We start from the raw sequence: 13,195 nt of genomic DNA, 5'->3' as shown, positions 1-13,195 counted from the left end.
ACGCACACAACACAAAGTGGTTTCTGAGAATGATTCTCTCTAGTTTTTATACACAGATATTTCCTTTTCTACCGTTGGCCTCAAAGCGCTTGAAATCTCCACTTGCAAATTCCACAAAAAGAGGGTTTCAAATCAGTTCTGTCTAAAGGAAGGATCAACTCTGTGAGTTGAACACACGCAACCCAAAGAAGTTACTGAGAATTCTTCTGTCTAGCATTAGATGAAGAAATTCCGTTTCCAACGAAATCCTCAAAGAGGTCCAAACATCCACTTGCAGACTTTACAAACAGAGTGTTTCCAAACTGTTCTATGAAAAGAAAGGTTAAACTCTGTGAGTGGAACGCACGCATTACAAAGTGGTTTCTGAGAGTGATTCACTCTAGTTTTTATACGAAGATATTTCCTTTTCTACCGTGGAACCCAAAGCGCTTGAAATCTCCACTTGCAAATTCCACAAAAAGAGGGTTTCAAATCTGCTCTGTCTAAAGGAAGGTTCAACTCTGTGAGTTGAACAAACGCAACCCAAAGAAGTTACTGAGAATTCTTCTGTCTAGCATTAGATGAAGAAATCCCGTTTCCAACGAAAACCTCAAAGAGGTCCAAATATCCACTTGCAGACTTTACAAACAGTGTGTTTCCAAACTGCTCTATGAAAAGAAAGCTTAAACTCTGTGAGTGGAACGCACGCATTACAAAGTGGTTTCTGAGAATGATTCTCTCTAGTTTTTATACGAAGATATTTCCTTTTCTACCGTGGGCCCCAAAGCGCTTGAAATCTCCACTTGCAAATTCCACAAAAAGAGGGTTTCAAATCTGCTCGGCCTAAAGGAAGGTTCAACTCTGTGACTTGAACACACGCAACCCAAACAAGTTACTGAGAATTCTTCTGTCTAGCATTAGATGAAAAAATCCCGTTTCCAACGAAATCCTCAAAGAGGTCAAACATCCACTTGCAGACTTTAAAAACAGAGTGTTTCCAAACCGCTCTATGAAAAGAAAGCTTAAACTCTGTGAGTGGAACGCACGCATTACAAATTGGTTTCTGAGAATGATTCACTCTAGCTTTTATACGAAGATATTTCCTTTTCTACCGTGGAACCCAAAGCGCTTGAAATCTCCACTTGCAAATTCCACAAAAAGAGGGTTTCAAATCTGCACTGTCTAAAGGAAGGTTCAACTCTGTGAGTTGAATGCACGCAACGCAAAGAAGTTACTGAGAATTCTTCTGTCTAGCATTAGATGAAAAAATCCCGTTTCCAACGAAATCCTCAAAGAGGTCCAAATATCCACTTGCACACTTTACAAACAGAGTGTTTCCAAACTGCTCTATGAAAAGAAAGGTTAAACTCTGTGAGGGGAATGCACACAACACAAAGTGATTTCTGAGAATGATTCTCTCTAGTTTTTATACGAAGATATTTCCTATTCTACCGTGGAACCGAAAGCGCTTGAAATCTCCACTTGCAAATTCCACAAAAAGAGGGTTTCAAATCTGCTCTGTCTAAAGGAAGGTTCAACTCTGTGAGTTGAACACACGCAGCCCAAAGAAGTTACTGAGAATTCTTCTGTCTAGCATTAGATGAAGAAATCCCGTTTCCAACGAAATCCTCAAAGAGGTCCAAATATCCACTTGCAGACTTTACAAACAGAGTGTTTCCGAACTGTTCTATTGAAAGAAAGGTTAAACTCTGTGAGTGGAACGCACACAACACAAAGTGGTTTCTGAGAATGATTCTCTCTAGTTTTTATACACAGATATTTCCTTTTCTACCGTGGAACCCAAAGCGCTTGAAATCTCCACTTGCAAATTCCACAAAAAGAGGGTTTCAAATCTGCTCTGTCTAAAGGAAGGTTCAACTCTGTGAGTTGAACACACGCAAACCAAAGAAGTTACTGAGAATTCTTCTGTCTAGCATTAGATAAAAAAATCCCGTTTCCATCGAAATCCTCAAAGAGGTCCAAATATCCACTTGCAGACCTTACAAACAGAGTGTTTCCAAACTGCTCTATTGAAAGAAAGGTTAAACTCTGTGAGTGGAACGCACACATCACAAAGTGGTTTCTGAGAATGATTCTCTCTAGTTTTTATACAAAGATATTTCCTTTTCTACCGTTGGCCACAAAGCGCTTGAAATCTCCACTTGCAAATTCCACAGAAAGAGGGTTTCAAATCTGTTCTGTCTAAAGGAAGGATCAACTCGGTGAGTTGAACACACGCAACCCAAAGAAGTTACTGAGAATTCTTCTGTCTAGCATTAGATGAAAAAATCCCGTTTCCAACGAGATCCTCAAAGAGGTCTAAATATACACTTGCTGACCTTACACACAGAGTGTTTCCAAACTGCTCTGTGAAAAGAAAGGTTAAACTCTGTGAGGGGAATGCACACAACACAAAGTGATTTCTGAGAATGATTCTCTCTAGTTTTTATACGAAGATATTTCCTTTTCTACCGTGGAACCCAAAGCGCTTGAAATCTCCACTTGCAAATTCCACAAAAAGAGGGTTTCAAATCTGCTCTGTCTAAAGGAAGGTTCAACTCTGTGAGTTGTACAAACGCAACCCAAAGAAGTTACTGAGAATTCTTCTGTCTAGCATTAGATGAAGAAATCCCGTTTCCAACGAAAACCTCAAAGAGGTCCAAATATCCACTTGCAGACTTTACAAACAGTGTGTTTCCAAACTGCTCTATGAAAAGAAAGCTTAAACTCTGTGAGTGGAACGCACGCATTACAAAGTGGTTTCTGAGAATGATTCTCTCTAGTTTTTATACGAAGATATTTCCTTTTCTACCGTGGGCCCCAAAGCGCTTGAAATCTCCACTTGCAAATTCCACAAAAAGAGGGTTTCAAATCTGCTCGGCCTAAAGGAAGGTTCAACTCTGTGAGTTAAACGCAACCCAAAGAAGTTACTGAGAATTCTTCTGTCTAGCATTAGATGAAGAAATTCCGTTTCCAACGAAATCCTCAAAGAGGTCCAAACATCCACTTGCAGACTTTACAAACAGAGTGTTTCCAAACTGTTCTATGAAAAGAAAGGTTAAACTCTGTGAGTGGAACGCACGCATTACAAAGTGGTTTCTGAGAGTGATTCACTCTAGTTTTTATACGAAGATATTTCCTTTTCTACCGTGGAACCCAAAGCGCTTGAAATCTCCACTTGCAAATTCCACAAAAAGAGGGTTTCAAATCTGCTCTGTCTAAAGGAAGGTTCAACTCTGTGAGTTGTACAAACGCAACCCAAAGAAGTTACTGAGAATTCTTCTGTCTAGCATTAGATGAAGAAATCCCGTTTCCAACGAAAACCTCAAAGAGGTCCAAATATCCACTTGCAGACTTTACAAACAGTGTGTTTCCAAACTGCTCTATGAAAAGAAAGCTTAAACTCTGTGAGTGGAACGCACGCATTACAAAGTGGTTTCTGAGAATGATTCTCTCTAGTTTTTATACGAAGATATTTCCTTTTCTACCGTGGGCCCCAAAGCGCTTGAAATCTCCACTTGCAAATTCCACAAAAAGAGGGTTTCAAATCTGCTCGGCCTAAAGGAAGGTTCAACTCTGTGACTTGAACACACGCAACCCAAACAAGTTACTGAGAATTCTTCTGTCTAGCATTAGATGAAAAAATCCCGTTTCCAACGAAATCCTCAAAGAGCTCAAACGTCCACTTGCAGACTTTAAAAACAGAGTGTTTCCAAACCGCTCTATGAAAAGAAAGCTTAAACTCTGTGAGTGGAACGCACGCATTACAAATTGGTTTCTGAGAATGATTCACTCTAGCTTTTATACGAAGATATTTCCTTTTCTACCGTGGAACCCAAAGCGCTTGAAATCTCCACTTGCAAATTCCACAAAAAGAGGGTTTCAAATCTGCACTGTCTAAAGGAAGGTTCAACTCTGTGAGTTGAATGCACGCAACGCAAAGAAGTTACTGAGAATTCTTCTGTCTAGCATTAGATGAAAAAATCCCGTTTCCAACGAAATCCTCAAAGAGGTCCAAATATCCACTTGCACACTTTACAAACAGAGTGTTTCCAAACTGCTCTATGAAAAGAAAGGTTAAACTCTGTGAGGGGAATGCACACAACACAAAGTGATTTCTGAGAATGATTCTCTCTAGTTTTTATACGAAGATACTTCCTTTTCTACCGTGGAACCGAAAGCGCTTGAAATCTCCACTTGCAAATTCCACAAAAAGAGGGTTTCAAATCTGCTCTGTCTAAAGGAAGGTTCAACTCTGTGAGTTGAACACACGCAGCCCAAAGAAGTTACTGAGAATTCTTCTGTCTAGCATTAGATGAAAAAATCCCGTTTCCATCGAAATCCTCAAAGAGGTCCAAATATCCACTTGCAGACTTTACAAACAGAGTGTTTCCGAACTGTTCTATTGAAAGAAAGGTTAAACTCTGTGAGTGGAACGCACACAACACAAAGTGGTTTCTGAGAATGATTCTCTCTAGTTTTTATACACAGATATTTCCTTTTCTACCGTGGAACCCAAAGCGCTTGAAATCTCCACTTGCAAATTCCACAAAAAGAGGGTTTCAAATCTGCTATGTCTAAAGGAAGGTTCAACTCTGTGAGTTGAACACACGCAAACCAAAGAAGTTACTGAGAATTCTTCTGTCTAGCATTAGATAAAAAAATCCCGTTTCCATCGAAATCCTCAAAGAGGTCCAAATATCCACTTGCAGACCTTACAAACAGAGTGTTTCCAAACTGCTCTATTGAAAGAAAGGTTAAACTCTGTGAGTGGAACGCACACATCACAAAGTGGTTTCTGAGAATGATTCTCTCTAGTTTTTATACAAAGATATTTCCTTTTCTACCGTTGGCCACAAAGCGCTTGAAATCTCCACTTGCAAATTCCACAGAAAGAGGGTTTCAAATCTGTTCTGTCTAAAGGAAGGATCAACTCGGTGAGTTGAACACACGCAACCCAAAGAAGTTACTGAGAATTCTTCTGTCTAGCATTAGATGAAAAAATCCCGTTTCCAACGAAATCCTCAAAGAGGTCTAAATATACACTTGCTGACCTTACACACAGAGTGTTTCCAAACTGCTCTGTGAAAAGAAAGGTTAAACTCTGTGAGGGGAATGCACACAACACAAAGTGATTTCTGAGAATGATTCTCTCTAGTTTTTATACGAAGATATTTCCTTTTCTACCGTGGAACCCAAAGCGCTTGAAATCTCCACTTGCAAATTCCACAAAAAGAGGGTTTCAAATCTGCTCTGTCTAAAGGAAGGTTCAACTCTGTGAGTTGTACAAACGCAACCCAAAGAAGTTACTGAGAATTCTTCTGTCTAGCATTAGATGAAGAAATCCCGTTTCCAACGAAAACCTCAAAGAGGTCCAAATATCCACTTGCAGACTTTACAAACAGTGTGTTTCCAAACTGCTCTATGAAAAGAAAGCTTAAACTCTGTGAGTGGAACGCACGCATTACAAAGTGGTTTCTGAGAATGATTCTCTCTAGTTTTTATACGAAGATATTTCCTTTTCTACCGTGGGCCCCAAAGCGCTTGAAATCTCCACTTGCAAATTCCACAAAAAGAGGGTTTCAAATCTGCTCGGCCTAAAGGAAGGTTCAACTCTGTGACTTGAACACACGCAACCCAAACAAGTTACTGAGAATTCTTCTGTCTAGCATTAGATGAAAAAATCCCGTTTCCAACGAAATCCTCAAAGAGGTCAAACATCCACTTGCAGACTTTAAAAACAGAGTGTTTCCAAACCGCTCTATGAAAAGAAAGCTTAAACTCTGTGAGTGGAACGCACGCATTACAAATTGGTTTCTGAGAATGATTCACTCTAGCTTTTATACGAAGATATTTCCTTTTCTACCGTGGAACCCAAAGCGCTTGAAATCTCCACTTGCAAATTCCACAAAAAGAGGGTTTCAAATCTGCTCTGTCTAAAGGAAGGTTCAACTCTGTGAGTTGAACACACGCAAAGCAAAGAAGTTACTGAGAATTCTTCTGTCTAGCATTAGATGAAAAAATCCCGTTTCCATCGAAATCCTCAAAGAGGTCCAAATATCCACTTGCAGACCTTACAAACAGAGTGTTTCCAAACTGCTCTATTGAAAGAAAGGTTAAACTCTGTGAGTGGAACGCACACATCACAAAGTGGTTTCTGAGAATGATTCTCTCTAGTTTTTATACAAAGATATTTCCTTTTCTACCGTTGGCCACAAAGCGCTTGAAATCTCCACTTGCAAATTCCACAAAAAGAGGGTTTCAAATCTGTTCTGTCTAAAGGAAGGATCAACTCTGTGAGTTGAACACACGCAACCCAAAGAAGTTACTGAGAATTCTTCTGTCTAGCATTAGATGAAGAAATCCCGTTTCCAACGAAAACCTCAAAGAGGTCCAAATATCCACTTGCAGACTTTACAAACAGTGTGTTTCCAAACTGCTCAATGAAAAGAAAGCTTAAACTCTGTGAGTGGAACGCACGCATTACAAAGTGGTTTCTGAGAATGATTCTCTCTAGTTTTTATACGAAGATATTTCCTTTTCTACCGTGGGCCCCAAAGCGCTTGAAATCTCCACTTGCAAATTCCACAAAAAGAGGGTTTCAAATCTGCTCTGCCTAAAGGAAGGTTCAACTCTGTGAGTTAAACGCAACCCAAAGAAGTTACTGAGAATTCTTCTGTCTAGCATTAGATGAAGAAATTCCGTTTCCAACGAAATCCTCAAAGAGGTCCAAACATCCACTTGCAGACTTTACAAACAGAGTGTTTCCAAACTGTTCTATGAAAAGAAAGGTTAAACTCTGTGAGTGGAACGCACGCATTACAAAGTGGTTTCTGAGAGTGATTCACTCTAGTTTTTATACGAAGATATTTCCTTTTCTACCGTGGAACCCAAAGCGCTTGAAATCTCCACTTGCAAATTCCACAAAAAGAGGGTTTCAAATCTGCTCTGTCTAAAGGAAGGTTCAACTCTGTGAGTTGTACAAACGCAACCCAAAGAAGTTACTGAGAATTCTTCTGTCTAGCATTAGATGAAGAAATCCCGTTTCCAACGAAAACCTCAAAGAGGTCCAAATATCCACTTGCAGACTTTACAAACAGTGTGTTTCCAAACTGCTCTATGAAAAGAAAGCTTAAACTCTGTGAGTGGAACGCACGCATTACAAAGTGGTTTCTGAGAATGATTCTCTCTAGTTTTTATACGAAGATATTTCCTTTTCTACCGTGGGCCCCAAAGCGCTTGAAATCTCCACTTGCAAATTCCACAAAAAGAGGGTTTCAAATCTGCTCGGCCTAAAGGAAGGTTCAACTCTGTGACTTGAACACACGCAACCCAAACAAGTTACTGAGAATTCTTCTGTCTAGCATTAGATGAAAAAATCCCGTTTCCAACGAAATCCTCAAAGAGGTCAAACGTCCACTTGCAGACTTTAAAAACAGAGTGTTTCCAAACCGCTCTATGAAAAGAAAGCTTAAACTCTGTGAGTGGAACGCACGCATTACAAATTGGTTTCTGAGAATGATTCACTCTAGCTTTTATACGAAGATATTTCCTTTTCTACCGTGGAACCCAAAGCGCTTGAAATCTCCACTTGCAAATTCCACAAAAAGAGGGTTTCAAATCTGCACTGTCTAAAGGAAGGTTCAACTCTGTGAGTTGAATGCACGCAACGCAAAGAAGTTACTGAGAATTCTTCTGTCTAGCATTAGATGAAAAAATCCCGTTTCCAACGAAATCCTCAAAGAGGTCCAAATATCCACTTGCACACTTTACAAACAGAGTGTTTCCAAACTGCTCTATGAAAAGAAAGGTTAAACTCTGTGAGGGGAATGCACACAACACAAAGTGATTTCTGAGAATGATTCTCTCTAGTTTTTATACGAAGATACTTCCTTTTCTACCGTGGAACCGAAAGCGCTTGAAATCTCCACTTGCAAATTCCACAAAAAGAGGGTTTCAAATCTGCTCTGTCTAAAGGAAGGTTCAACTCTGTGAGTTGAACACACGCAGCCCAAAGAAGTTACTGAGAATTCTTCTGTCTAGCATTAGATGAAAAAATCCCGTTTCCAACGAAATCCTCAAAGAGGTCCAAATATCCACTTGCAGACTTTACAAACAGAGTGTTTCCAAACTGTTCTATTGAAAGAAAGGTTAAACTCTGTGAGTGGAACGCACACAACACAAAGTGGTTTCTGAGAATGATTCTCTCTAGTTTTTATACACAGATATTTCCTTTTCTACCGTTGGCCTCAAAGCGCTTGAAATCTCCACTTGCAAATTCCACAAAAAGAGGGTTTCAAATCAGTTCTGTCTAAAGGAAGGATCAACTCTGTGAGTTGAACACACGCAACCCAAAGAAGTTACTGAGAATTCTTCTGTCTAGCATTAGATGAAGAAATCCCGTTTCCAACGAAAACCTCAAAGAGGTCCAAATATCCACTTGCAGACTTTACAAACAGTGTGTTTCCAAACTGCTCTATGAAAAGAAAGCTTAAACTCTGTGAGTGGAACGCACGCATTACAAAGTGGTTTCTGAGAATGATTCTCTCTAGTTTTTATACGAAGATATTTCCTTTTCTACCGTGGGCCCCAAAGCGCTTGAAATCTCCACTTGCAAATTCCACAAAAAGAGGGTTTCAAATCTGCTCGGCCTAAAGGAAGGTTCAACTCTGTGACTTGAACACACGCAACCCAAACAAGTTACTGAGAATTCTTCTGTCTAGCATTAGATGAAAAAATCCCGTTTCCAACGAAATCCTCAAAGAGGTCAAACATCCACTTGCAGACTTTAAAAACAGAGTGTTTCCAAACCGCTCTATGAAAAGAAAGCTTAAACTCTGTGAGTGGAACGCACGCATTACAAATTGGTTTCTGAGAATGATTCACTCTAGCTTTTATACGAAGATATTTCCTTTTCTACCGTGGAACCCAAAGCGCTTGAAATCTCCACTTGCAAATTCCACAAAAAGAGGGTTTCAAATCTGCACTGTCTAAAGGAAGGTTCAACTCTGTGAGTTGAATGCACGCAACGCAAAGAAGTTACTGAGAATTCTTCTGTCTAGCATTAGATGAAAAAATCCCGTTTCCAACGAAATCCTCAAAGAGGTCCAAATATCCACTTGCACACTTTACAAACAGAGTGTTTCCAAACTGCTCTATGAAAAGAAAGGTTAAACTCTGTGAGGGGAATGCACACAACACAAAGTGATTTCTGAGAATGATTCTCTCTAGTTTTTATACGAAGATATTTCCTATTCTACCGTGGAACCGAAAGCGCTTGAAATCTCCACTTGCAAATTCCACAAAAAGAGGGTTTCAAATCTGCTCTGTCTAAAGGAAGGTTCAACTCTGTGAGTTGAACACACGCAGCCCAAAGAAGTTACTGAGAATTCTTCTGTCTAGCATTAGATGAAAAAATCCCGTTTCCAACGAAATCCTCAAAGAGGTCCAAATATCCACTTGCAGACTTTACAAACAGAGTGTTTCCGAACTGTTCTATTGAAAGAAAGGTTAAACTCTGTGAGTGGAACGCACACAACACAAAGTGGTTTCTGAGAATGATTCTCTCTAGTTTTTATACACAGATATTTCCTTTTCTACCGTGGAACCCAAAGCGCTTGAAATCTCCACTTGCAAATTCCACAAAAAGAGGGTTTCAAATCTGCTCTGCCTAAAGGAAGGTTCAACTCTGTGAGTTGAACACACGCAAACCAAAGAAGTTACTGAGAATTCTTCTGTCTAGCATTAGATAAAAAAATCCCGTTTCCATCGAAATCCTCAAAGAGGTCCAAATATCCACTTGCAGACCTTACAAACAGAGTGTTTCCAAACTGCTCTATTGAAAGAAAGGTTAAACTGTGTGAGTGGAACTCACACATCACAAAGTGGTTTCTGAGAATGATTCTCTCTAGTTTTTATACAAAGATATTTCCTTTTCTACCGTTGGCCACAAAGCGCTTGAAATCTCCACTTGCAAATTCCACAGAAAGAGGGTTTCAAATCTGTTCTGTCTAAAGGAAGGATCAACTCGGTGAGTTGAACACACGCAACCCAAAGAAGTTACTGAGAATTCTTCTGTCTAGCATTAGATGAAAAAATCCCGTTTCCAACGAAATCCTCAAAGAGGTCTAAATATACACTTGCTGACCTTACACACAGAGTGTTTCCAAACTGCTCTGTGAAAAGAAAGGTTAAACTCTGTGAGGGGAATGCACACAACACAAAGTGATTTATGAGAATGATTCTCTCTAGTTTTTATACGAAGATATTTCCTTTTCTACCGTGGAACCCAAAGCGCTTGAAATCTCCACTTGCAAATTCCACAAAAAGAGGGTTTCAAATCTGCTCTGTCTAAAGGAAGGTTCAACTCTGTGAGTTGTACAAACGCAACCCAAAGAAGTTACTGAGAATTCTTCTGTCTAGCATTAGATGAAGAAATCCCGTTTCCAACGAAAACCTCAAAGAGGTCCAAATATCCACTTGCAGACTTTACAAACAGTGTGTTTCCAAACTGCTCTATGAAAAGAAAGCTTAAACTCTGTGAGTGGAACGCACGCATTACAAAGTGGTTTCTGAGAATGATTCTCTCTAGTTTTTATACGAAGATATTTCCTTTTCTACCGTGGGCCCCAAAGCGCTTGAAATCTCCACTTGCAAATTCCACAAAAAGAGGGTTTCAAATCTGCTCGGCCTAAAGGAAGGTTCAACTCTGTGACTTGAACACACGCAACCCAAACAAGTTACTGAGAATTCTTCTGTCTAGCATTAGATGAAAAAATCCCGTTTCCAACGAAATCCTCAAAGAGGTCAAACGTCCACTTGCAGACTTAAAAACAGAGTGTTTCCAAACCGCTCTATGAAAAGAAAGCTTAAACTCTGTGAGTGGAACGCACGCATTACAAATTGGTTTCTGAGAATGATTCACTCTAGCTTTTATACGAAGATATTTCCTTTTCTACCGTGGAACCCAAAGCGCTTGAAATCTCCACTTGCAAATTCCACAAAAAGAGGGTTTCAAATCTGCACTGTCTAAAGGAAGGTTCAACTCTGTGAGTTGAATGCACGCAACGCAAAGAAGTTACTGAGAATTCTTCTGTCTAGCATTAGATGAAAAAATCCCGTTTCCAACGAAATCCTCAAAGAGGTCCAAATATCCACTTGCACACTTTACAAACAGAGTGTTTCCAAACTGCTCTATGAAAAGAAAGGTTAAACTCTGTGAGGGGAATGCACACAACACAAAGTGATTTCTGAGAATGATTCTCTCTAGTTTTTATACGAAGATACTTCCTTTTCTACCGTGGAACCGAAAGCGCTTGAAATCTCCACTTGCAAATTCCACAAAAAGAGGGTTTCAAATCTGCTCTGTCTAAAGGAAGGTTCAACTCTGTGAGTTGAACACACGCAGCCCAAAGAAGTTACTGAGAATTCTTCTGTCTAGCATTAGATGAAAAAATCCCGTTTGCAACGAAATCCTCAAAGAGGTCCAAATATCCACTTGCAGACTTTACAAACAGAGTGTTTCCAAACTGTTCTATTGAAAGAAAGGTTAAACTCTGTGAGTGGAACGCACACAACACAAAGTGGTTTCTGAGAATGATTCTCTCTAGTTTTTATACACAGATATTTCCTTTTCTACCGTTGGCCTCAAAGCGCTTGAAATCTCCACTTGCAAATTCCACAAAAAGAGGGTTTCAAATCAGTTCTGTCTAAAGGAAGGATCAACTCTGTGAGTTGAACACACGCAACCCAAAGAAGTTACTGAGAATTCTTCTGTCTAGCATTAGATGAAGAAATCCCGTTTCCAACGAAATCCTCAAAGAGGTCCAAACATCCACTTGCAGACTTTACAAACAGAGTGTTTCCAGACTGTTCTATGAAAAGAAAGGTTAAACTCTGTGAGTGGAACGCACACATGACAAAGTGGTTTCTGAGAATGATTCACTCTAGTTTTTATACGAAGATATTTCCTTTTCTACCGTGGAACCCAAAGCGCTTGAAATCTCCACTTGCAAATTCCACAAAAAGAGGGTTTCAAATCTGCTCTGTCTAAAGGAAGGTTCAACTCTGTGAGTTGAACACACGCAAAGCAAAGAAGTTACTGAGAATTCTTCTGTCTAGCATTAGATGAAGAAATCCCGTTTCCATCGAAATCCTCAAAGAGGTCCAAATATCCACTTGCAGACCTTACAAACAGAGTGTTTCCAAACTGCTCTATTGAAAGAAAGGTTAAACTCTGTGAGTGGAACGCACACATCACAAAGTGGTTTCTGAGAATGATTCTCTCTAGTTTTTATACAAAGATATTTCCTTTTCTACCGTTGGCCACAAAGCGCTTGAAATCTCCACTTGCAAATTCCACAGAAAGAGGGTTTCAAATCTGTTCTGTCTAAAGGAAGGATCAACTCGGTGAGTTGAACACACGCAACACAAAGAAGTTACTGAGAATTCTTCTGTCTAGCATTAGATGAAAATATCCCGTTTCCAACGAAATCCTCAAAGAGGTCTAAATATACACTTGCTCACCTTACACACAGAGTGTTTCCAAACTGCTCTATGAAAAGAAAGGTTAAACTCTGTGAGGGGAATGCACACAACACAAAGTGATTTCTGAGAATGATTCTCTCTAGTTTTTATACGAAGATATTTCCTTTACTACCGTGGAACCGAAAGCGCTTGAAATCTCCACTTGCAAATTCCACAAAAAGAGGGTTTCAAATCTGCTCTGTCTAAAGGAAGGTTCAACTCTGTGAGTTGAACACACGCAGCCCAAAGAAGTTACTGAGAATTCTTCTGTCTAGCATTAGATGAAAAAATCCCGTTTCCAACGAAATCCTCAAAGAGGTCCAAATATCCACTTGCAGACCTTACAAACAGAGTGTTTCCAAACTGCTCTATTGAAAGAAAGGTTAAACTCTGTGAGTGGAACGCACACATCACAAAGTGGTTTCTGAGAATGATTCTCTCTAGTTTTTATACAAAGATATTTCCTTTTCTACCGTGGAACCGAAAGCGCTTGAAATCTCCACTTGCAAATTCCACAAAAAGAGGGTTTCAAATCCGTTCTGTCTAAAGGAAGGATCAACTCTGTGAGTTGAACACACGCAACACAAAGAAGTTACTGAGAATTCTTCTGTCTAGCATTAGATGAAAAAATCCCGTTTCCAACGAAATCCTCAAAGAGGTCTAAATATACACTTGCTGACCTTACACACAG

Source organism: Gorilla gorilla, chromosome 18 (genome assembly GCF_029281585.2).
Source record: "Gorilla gorilla gorilla isolate KB3781 chromosome 18, NHGRI_mGorGor1-v2.1_pri, whole genome shotgun sequence".
In the NCBI taxonomy this organism is placed as follows: domain Eukaryota; kingdom Metazoa; phylum Chordata; class Mammalia; order Primates; family Hominidae; genus Gorilla; species Gorilla gorilla.
Note: the sequence above shows the minus strand (reverse complement) of the source record.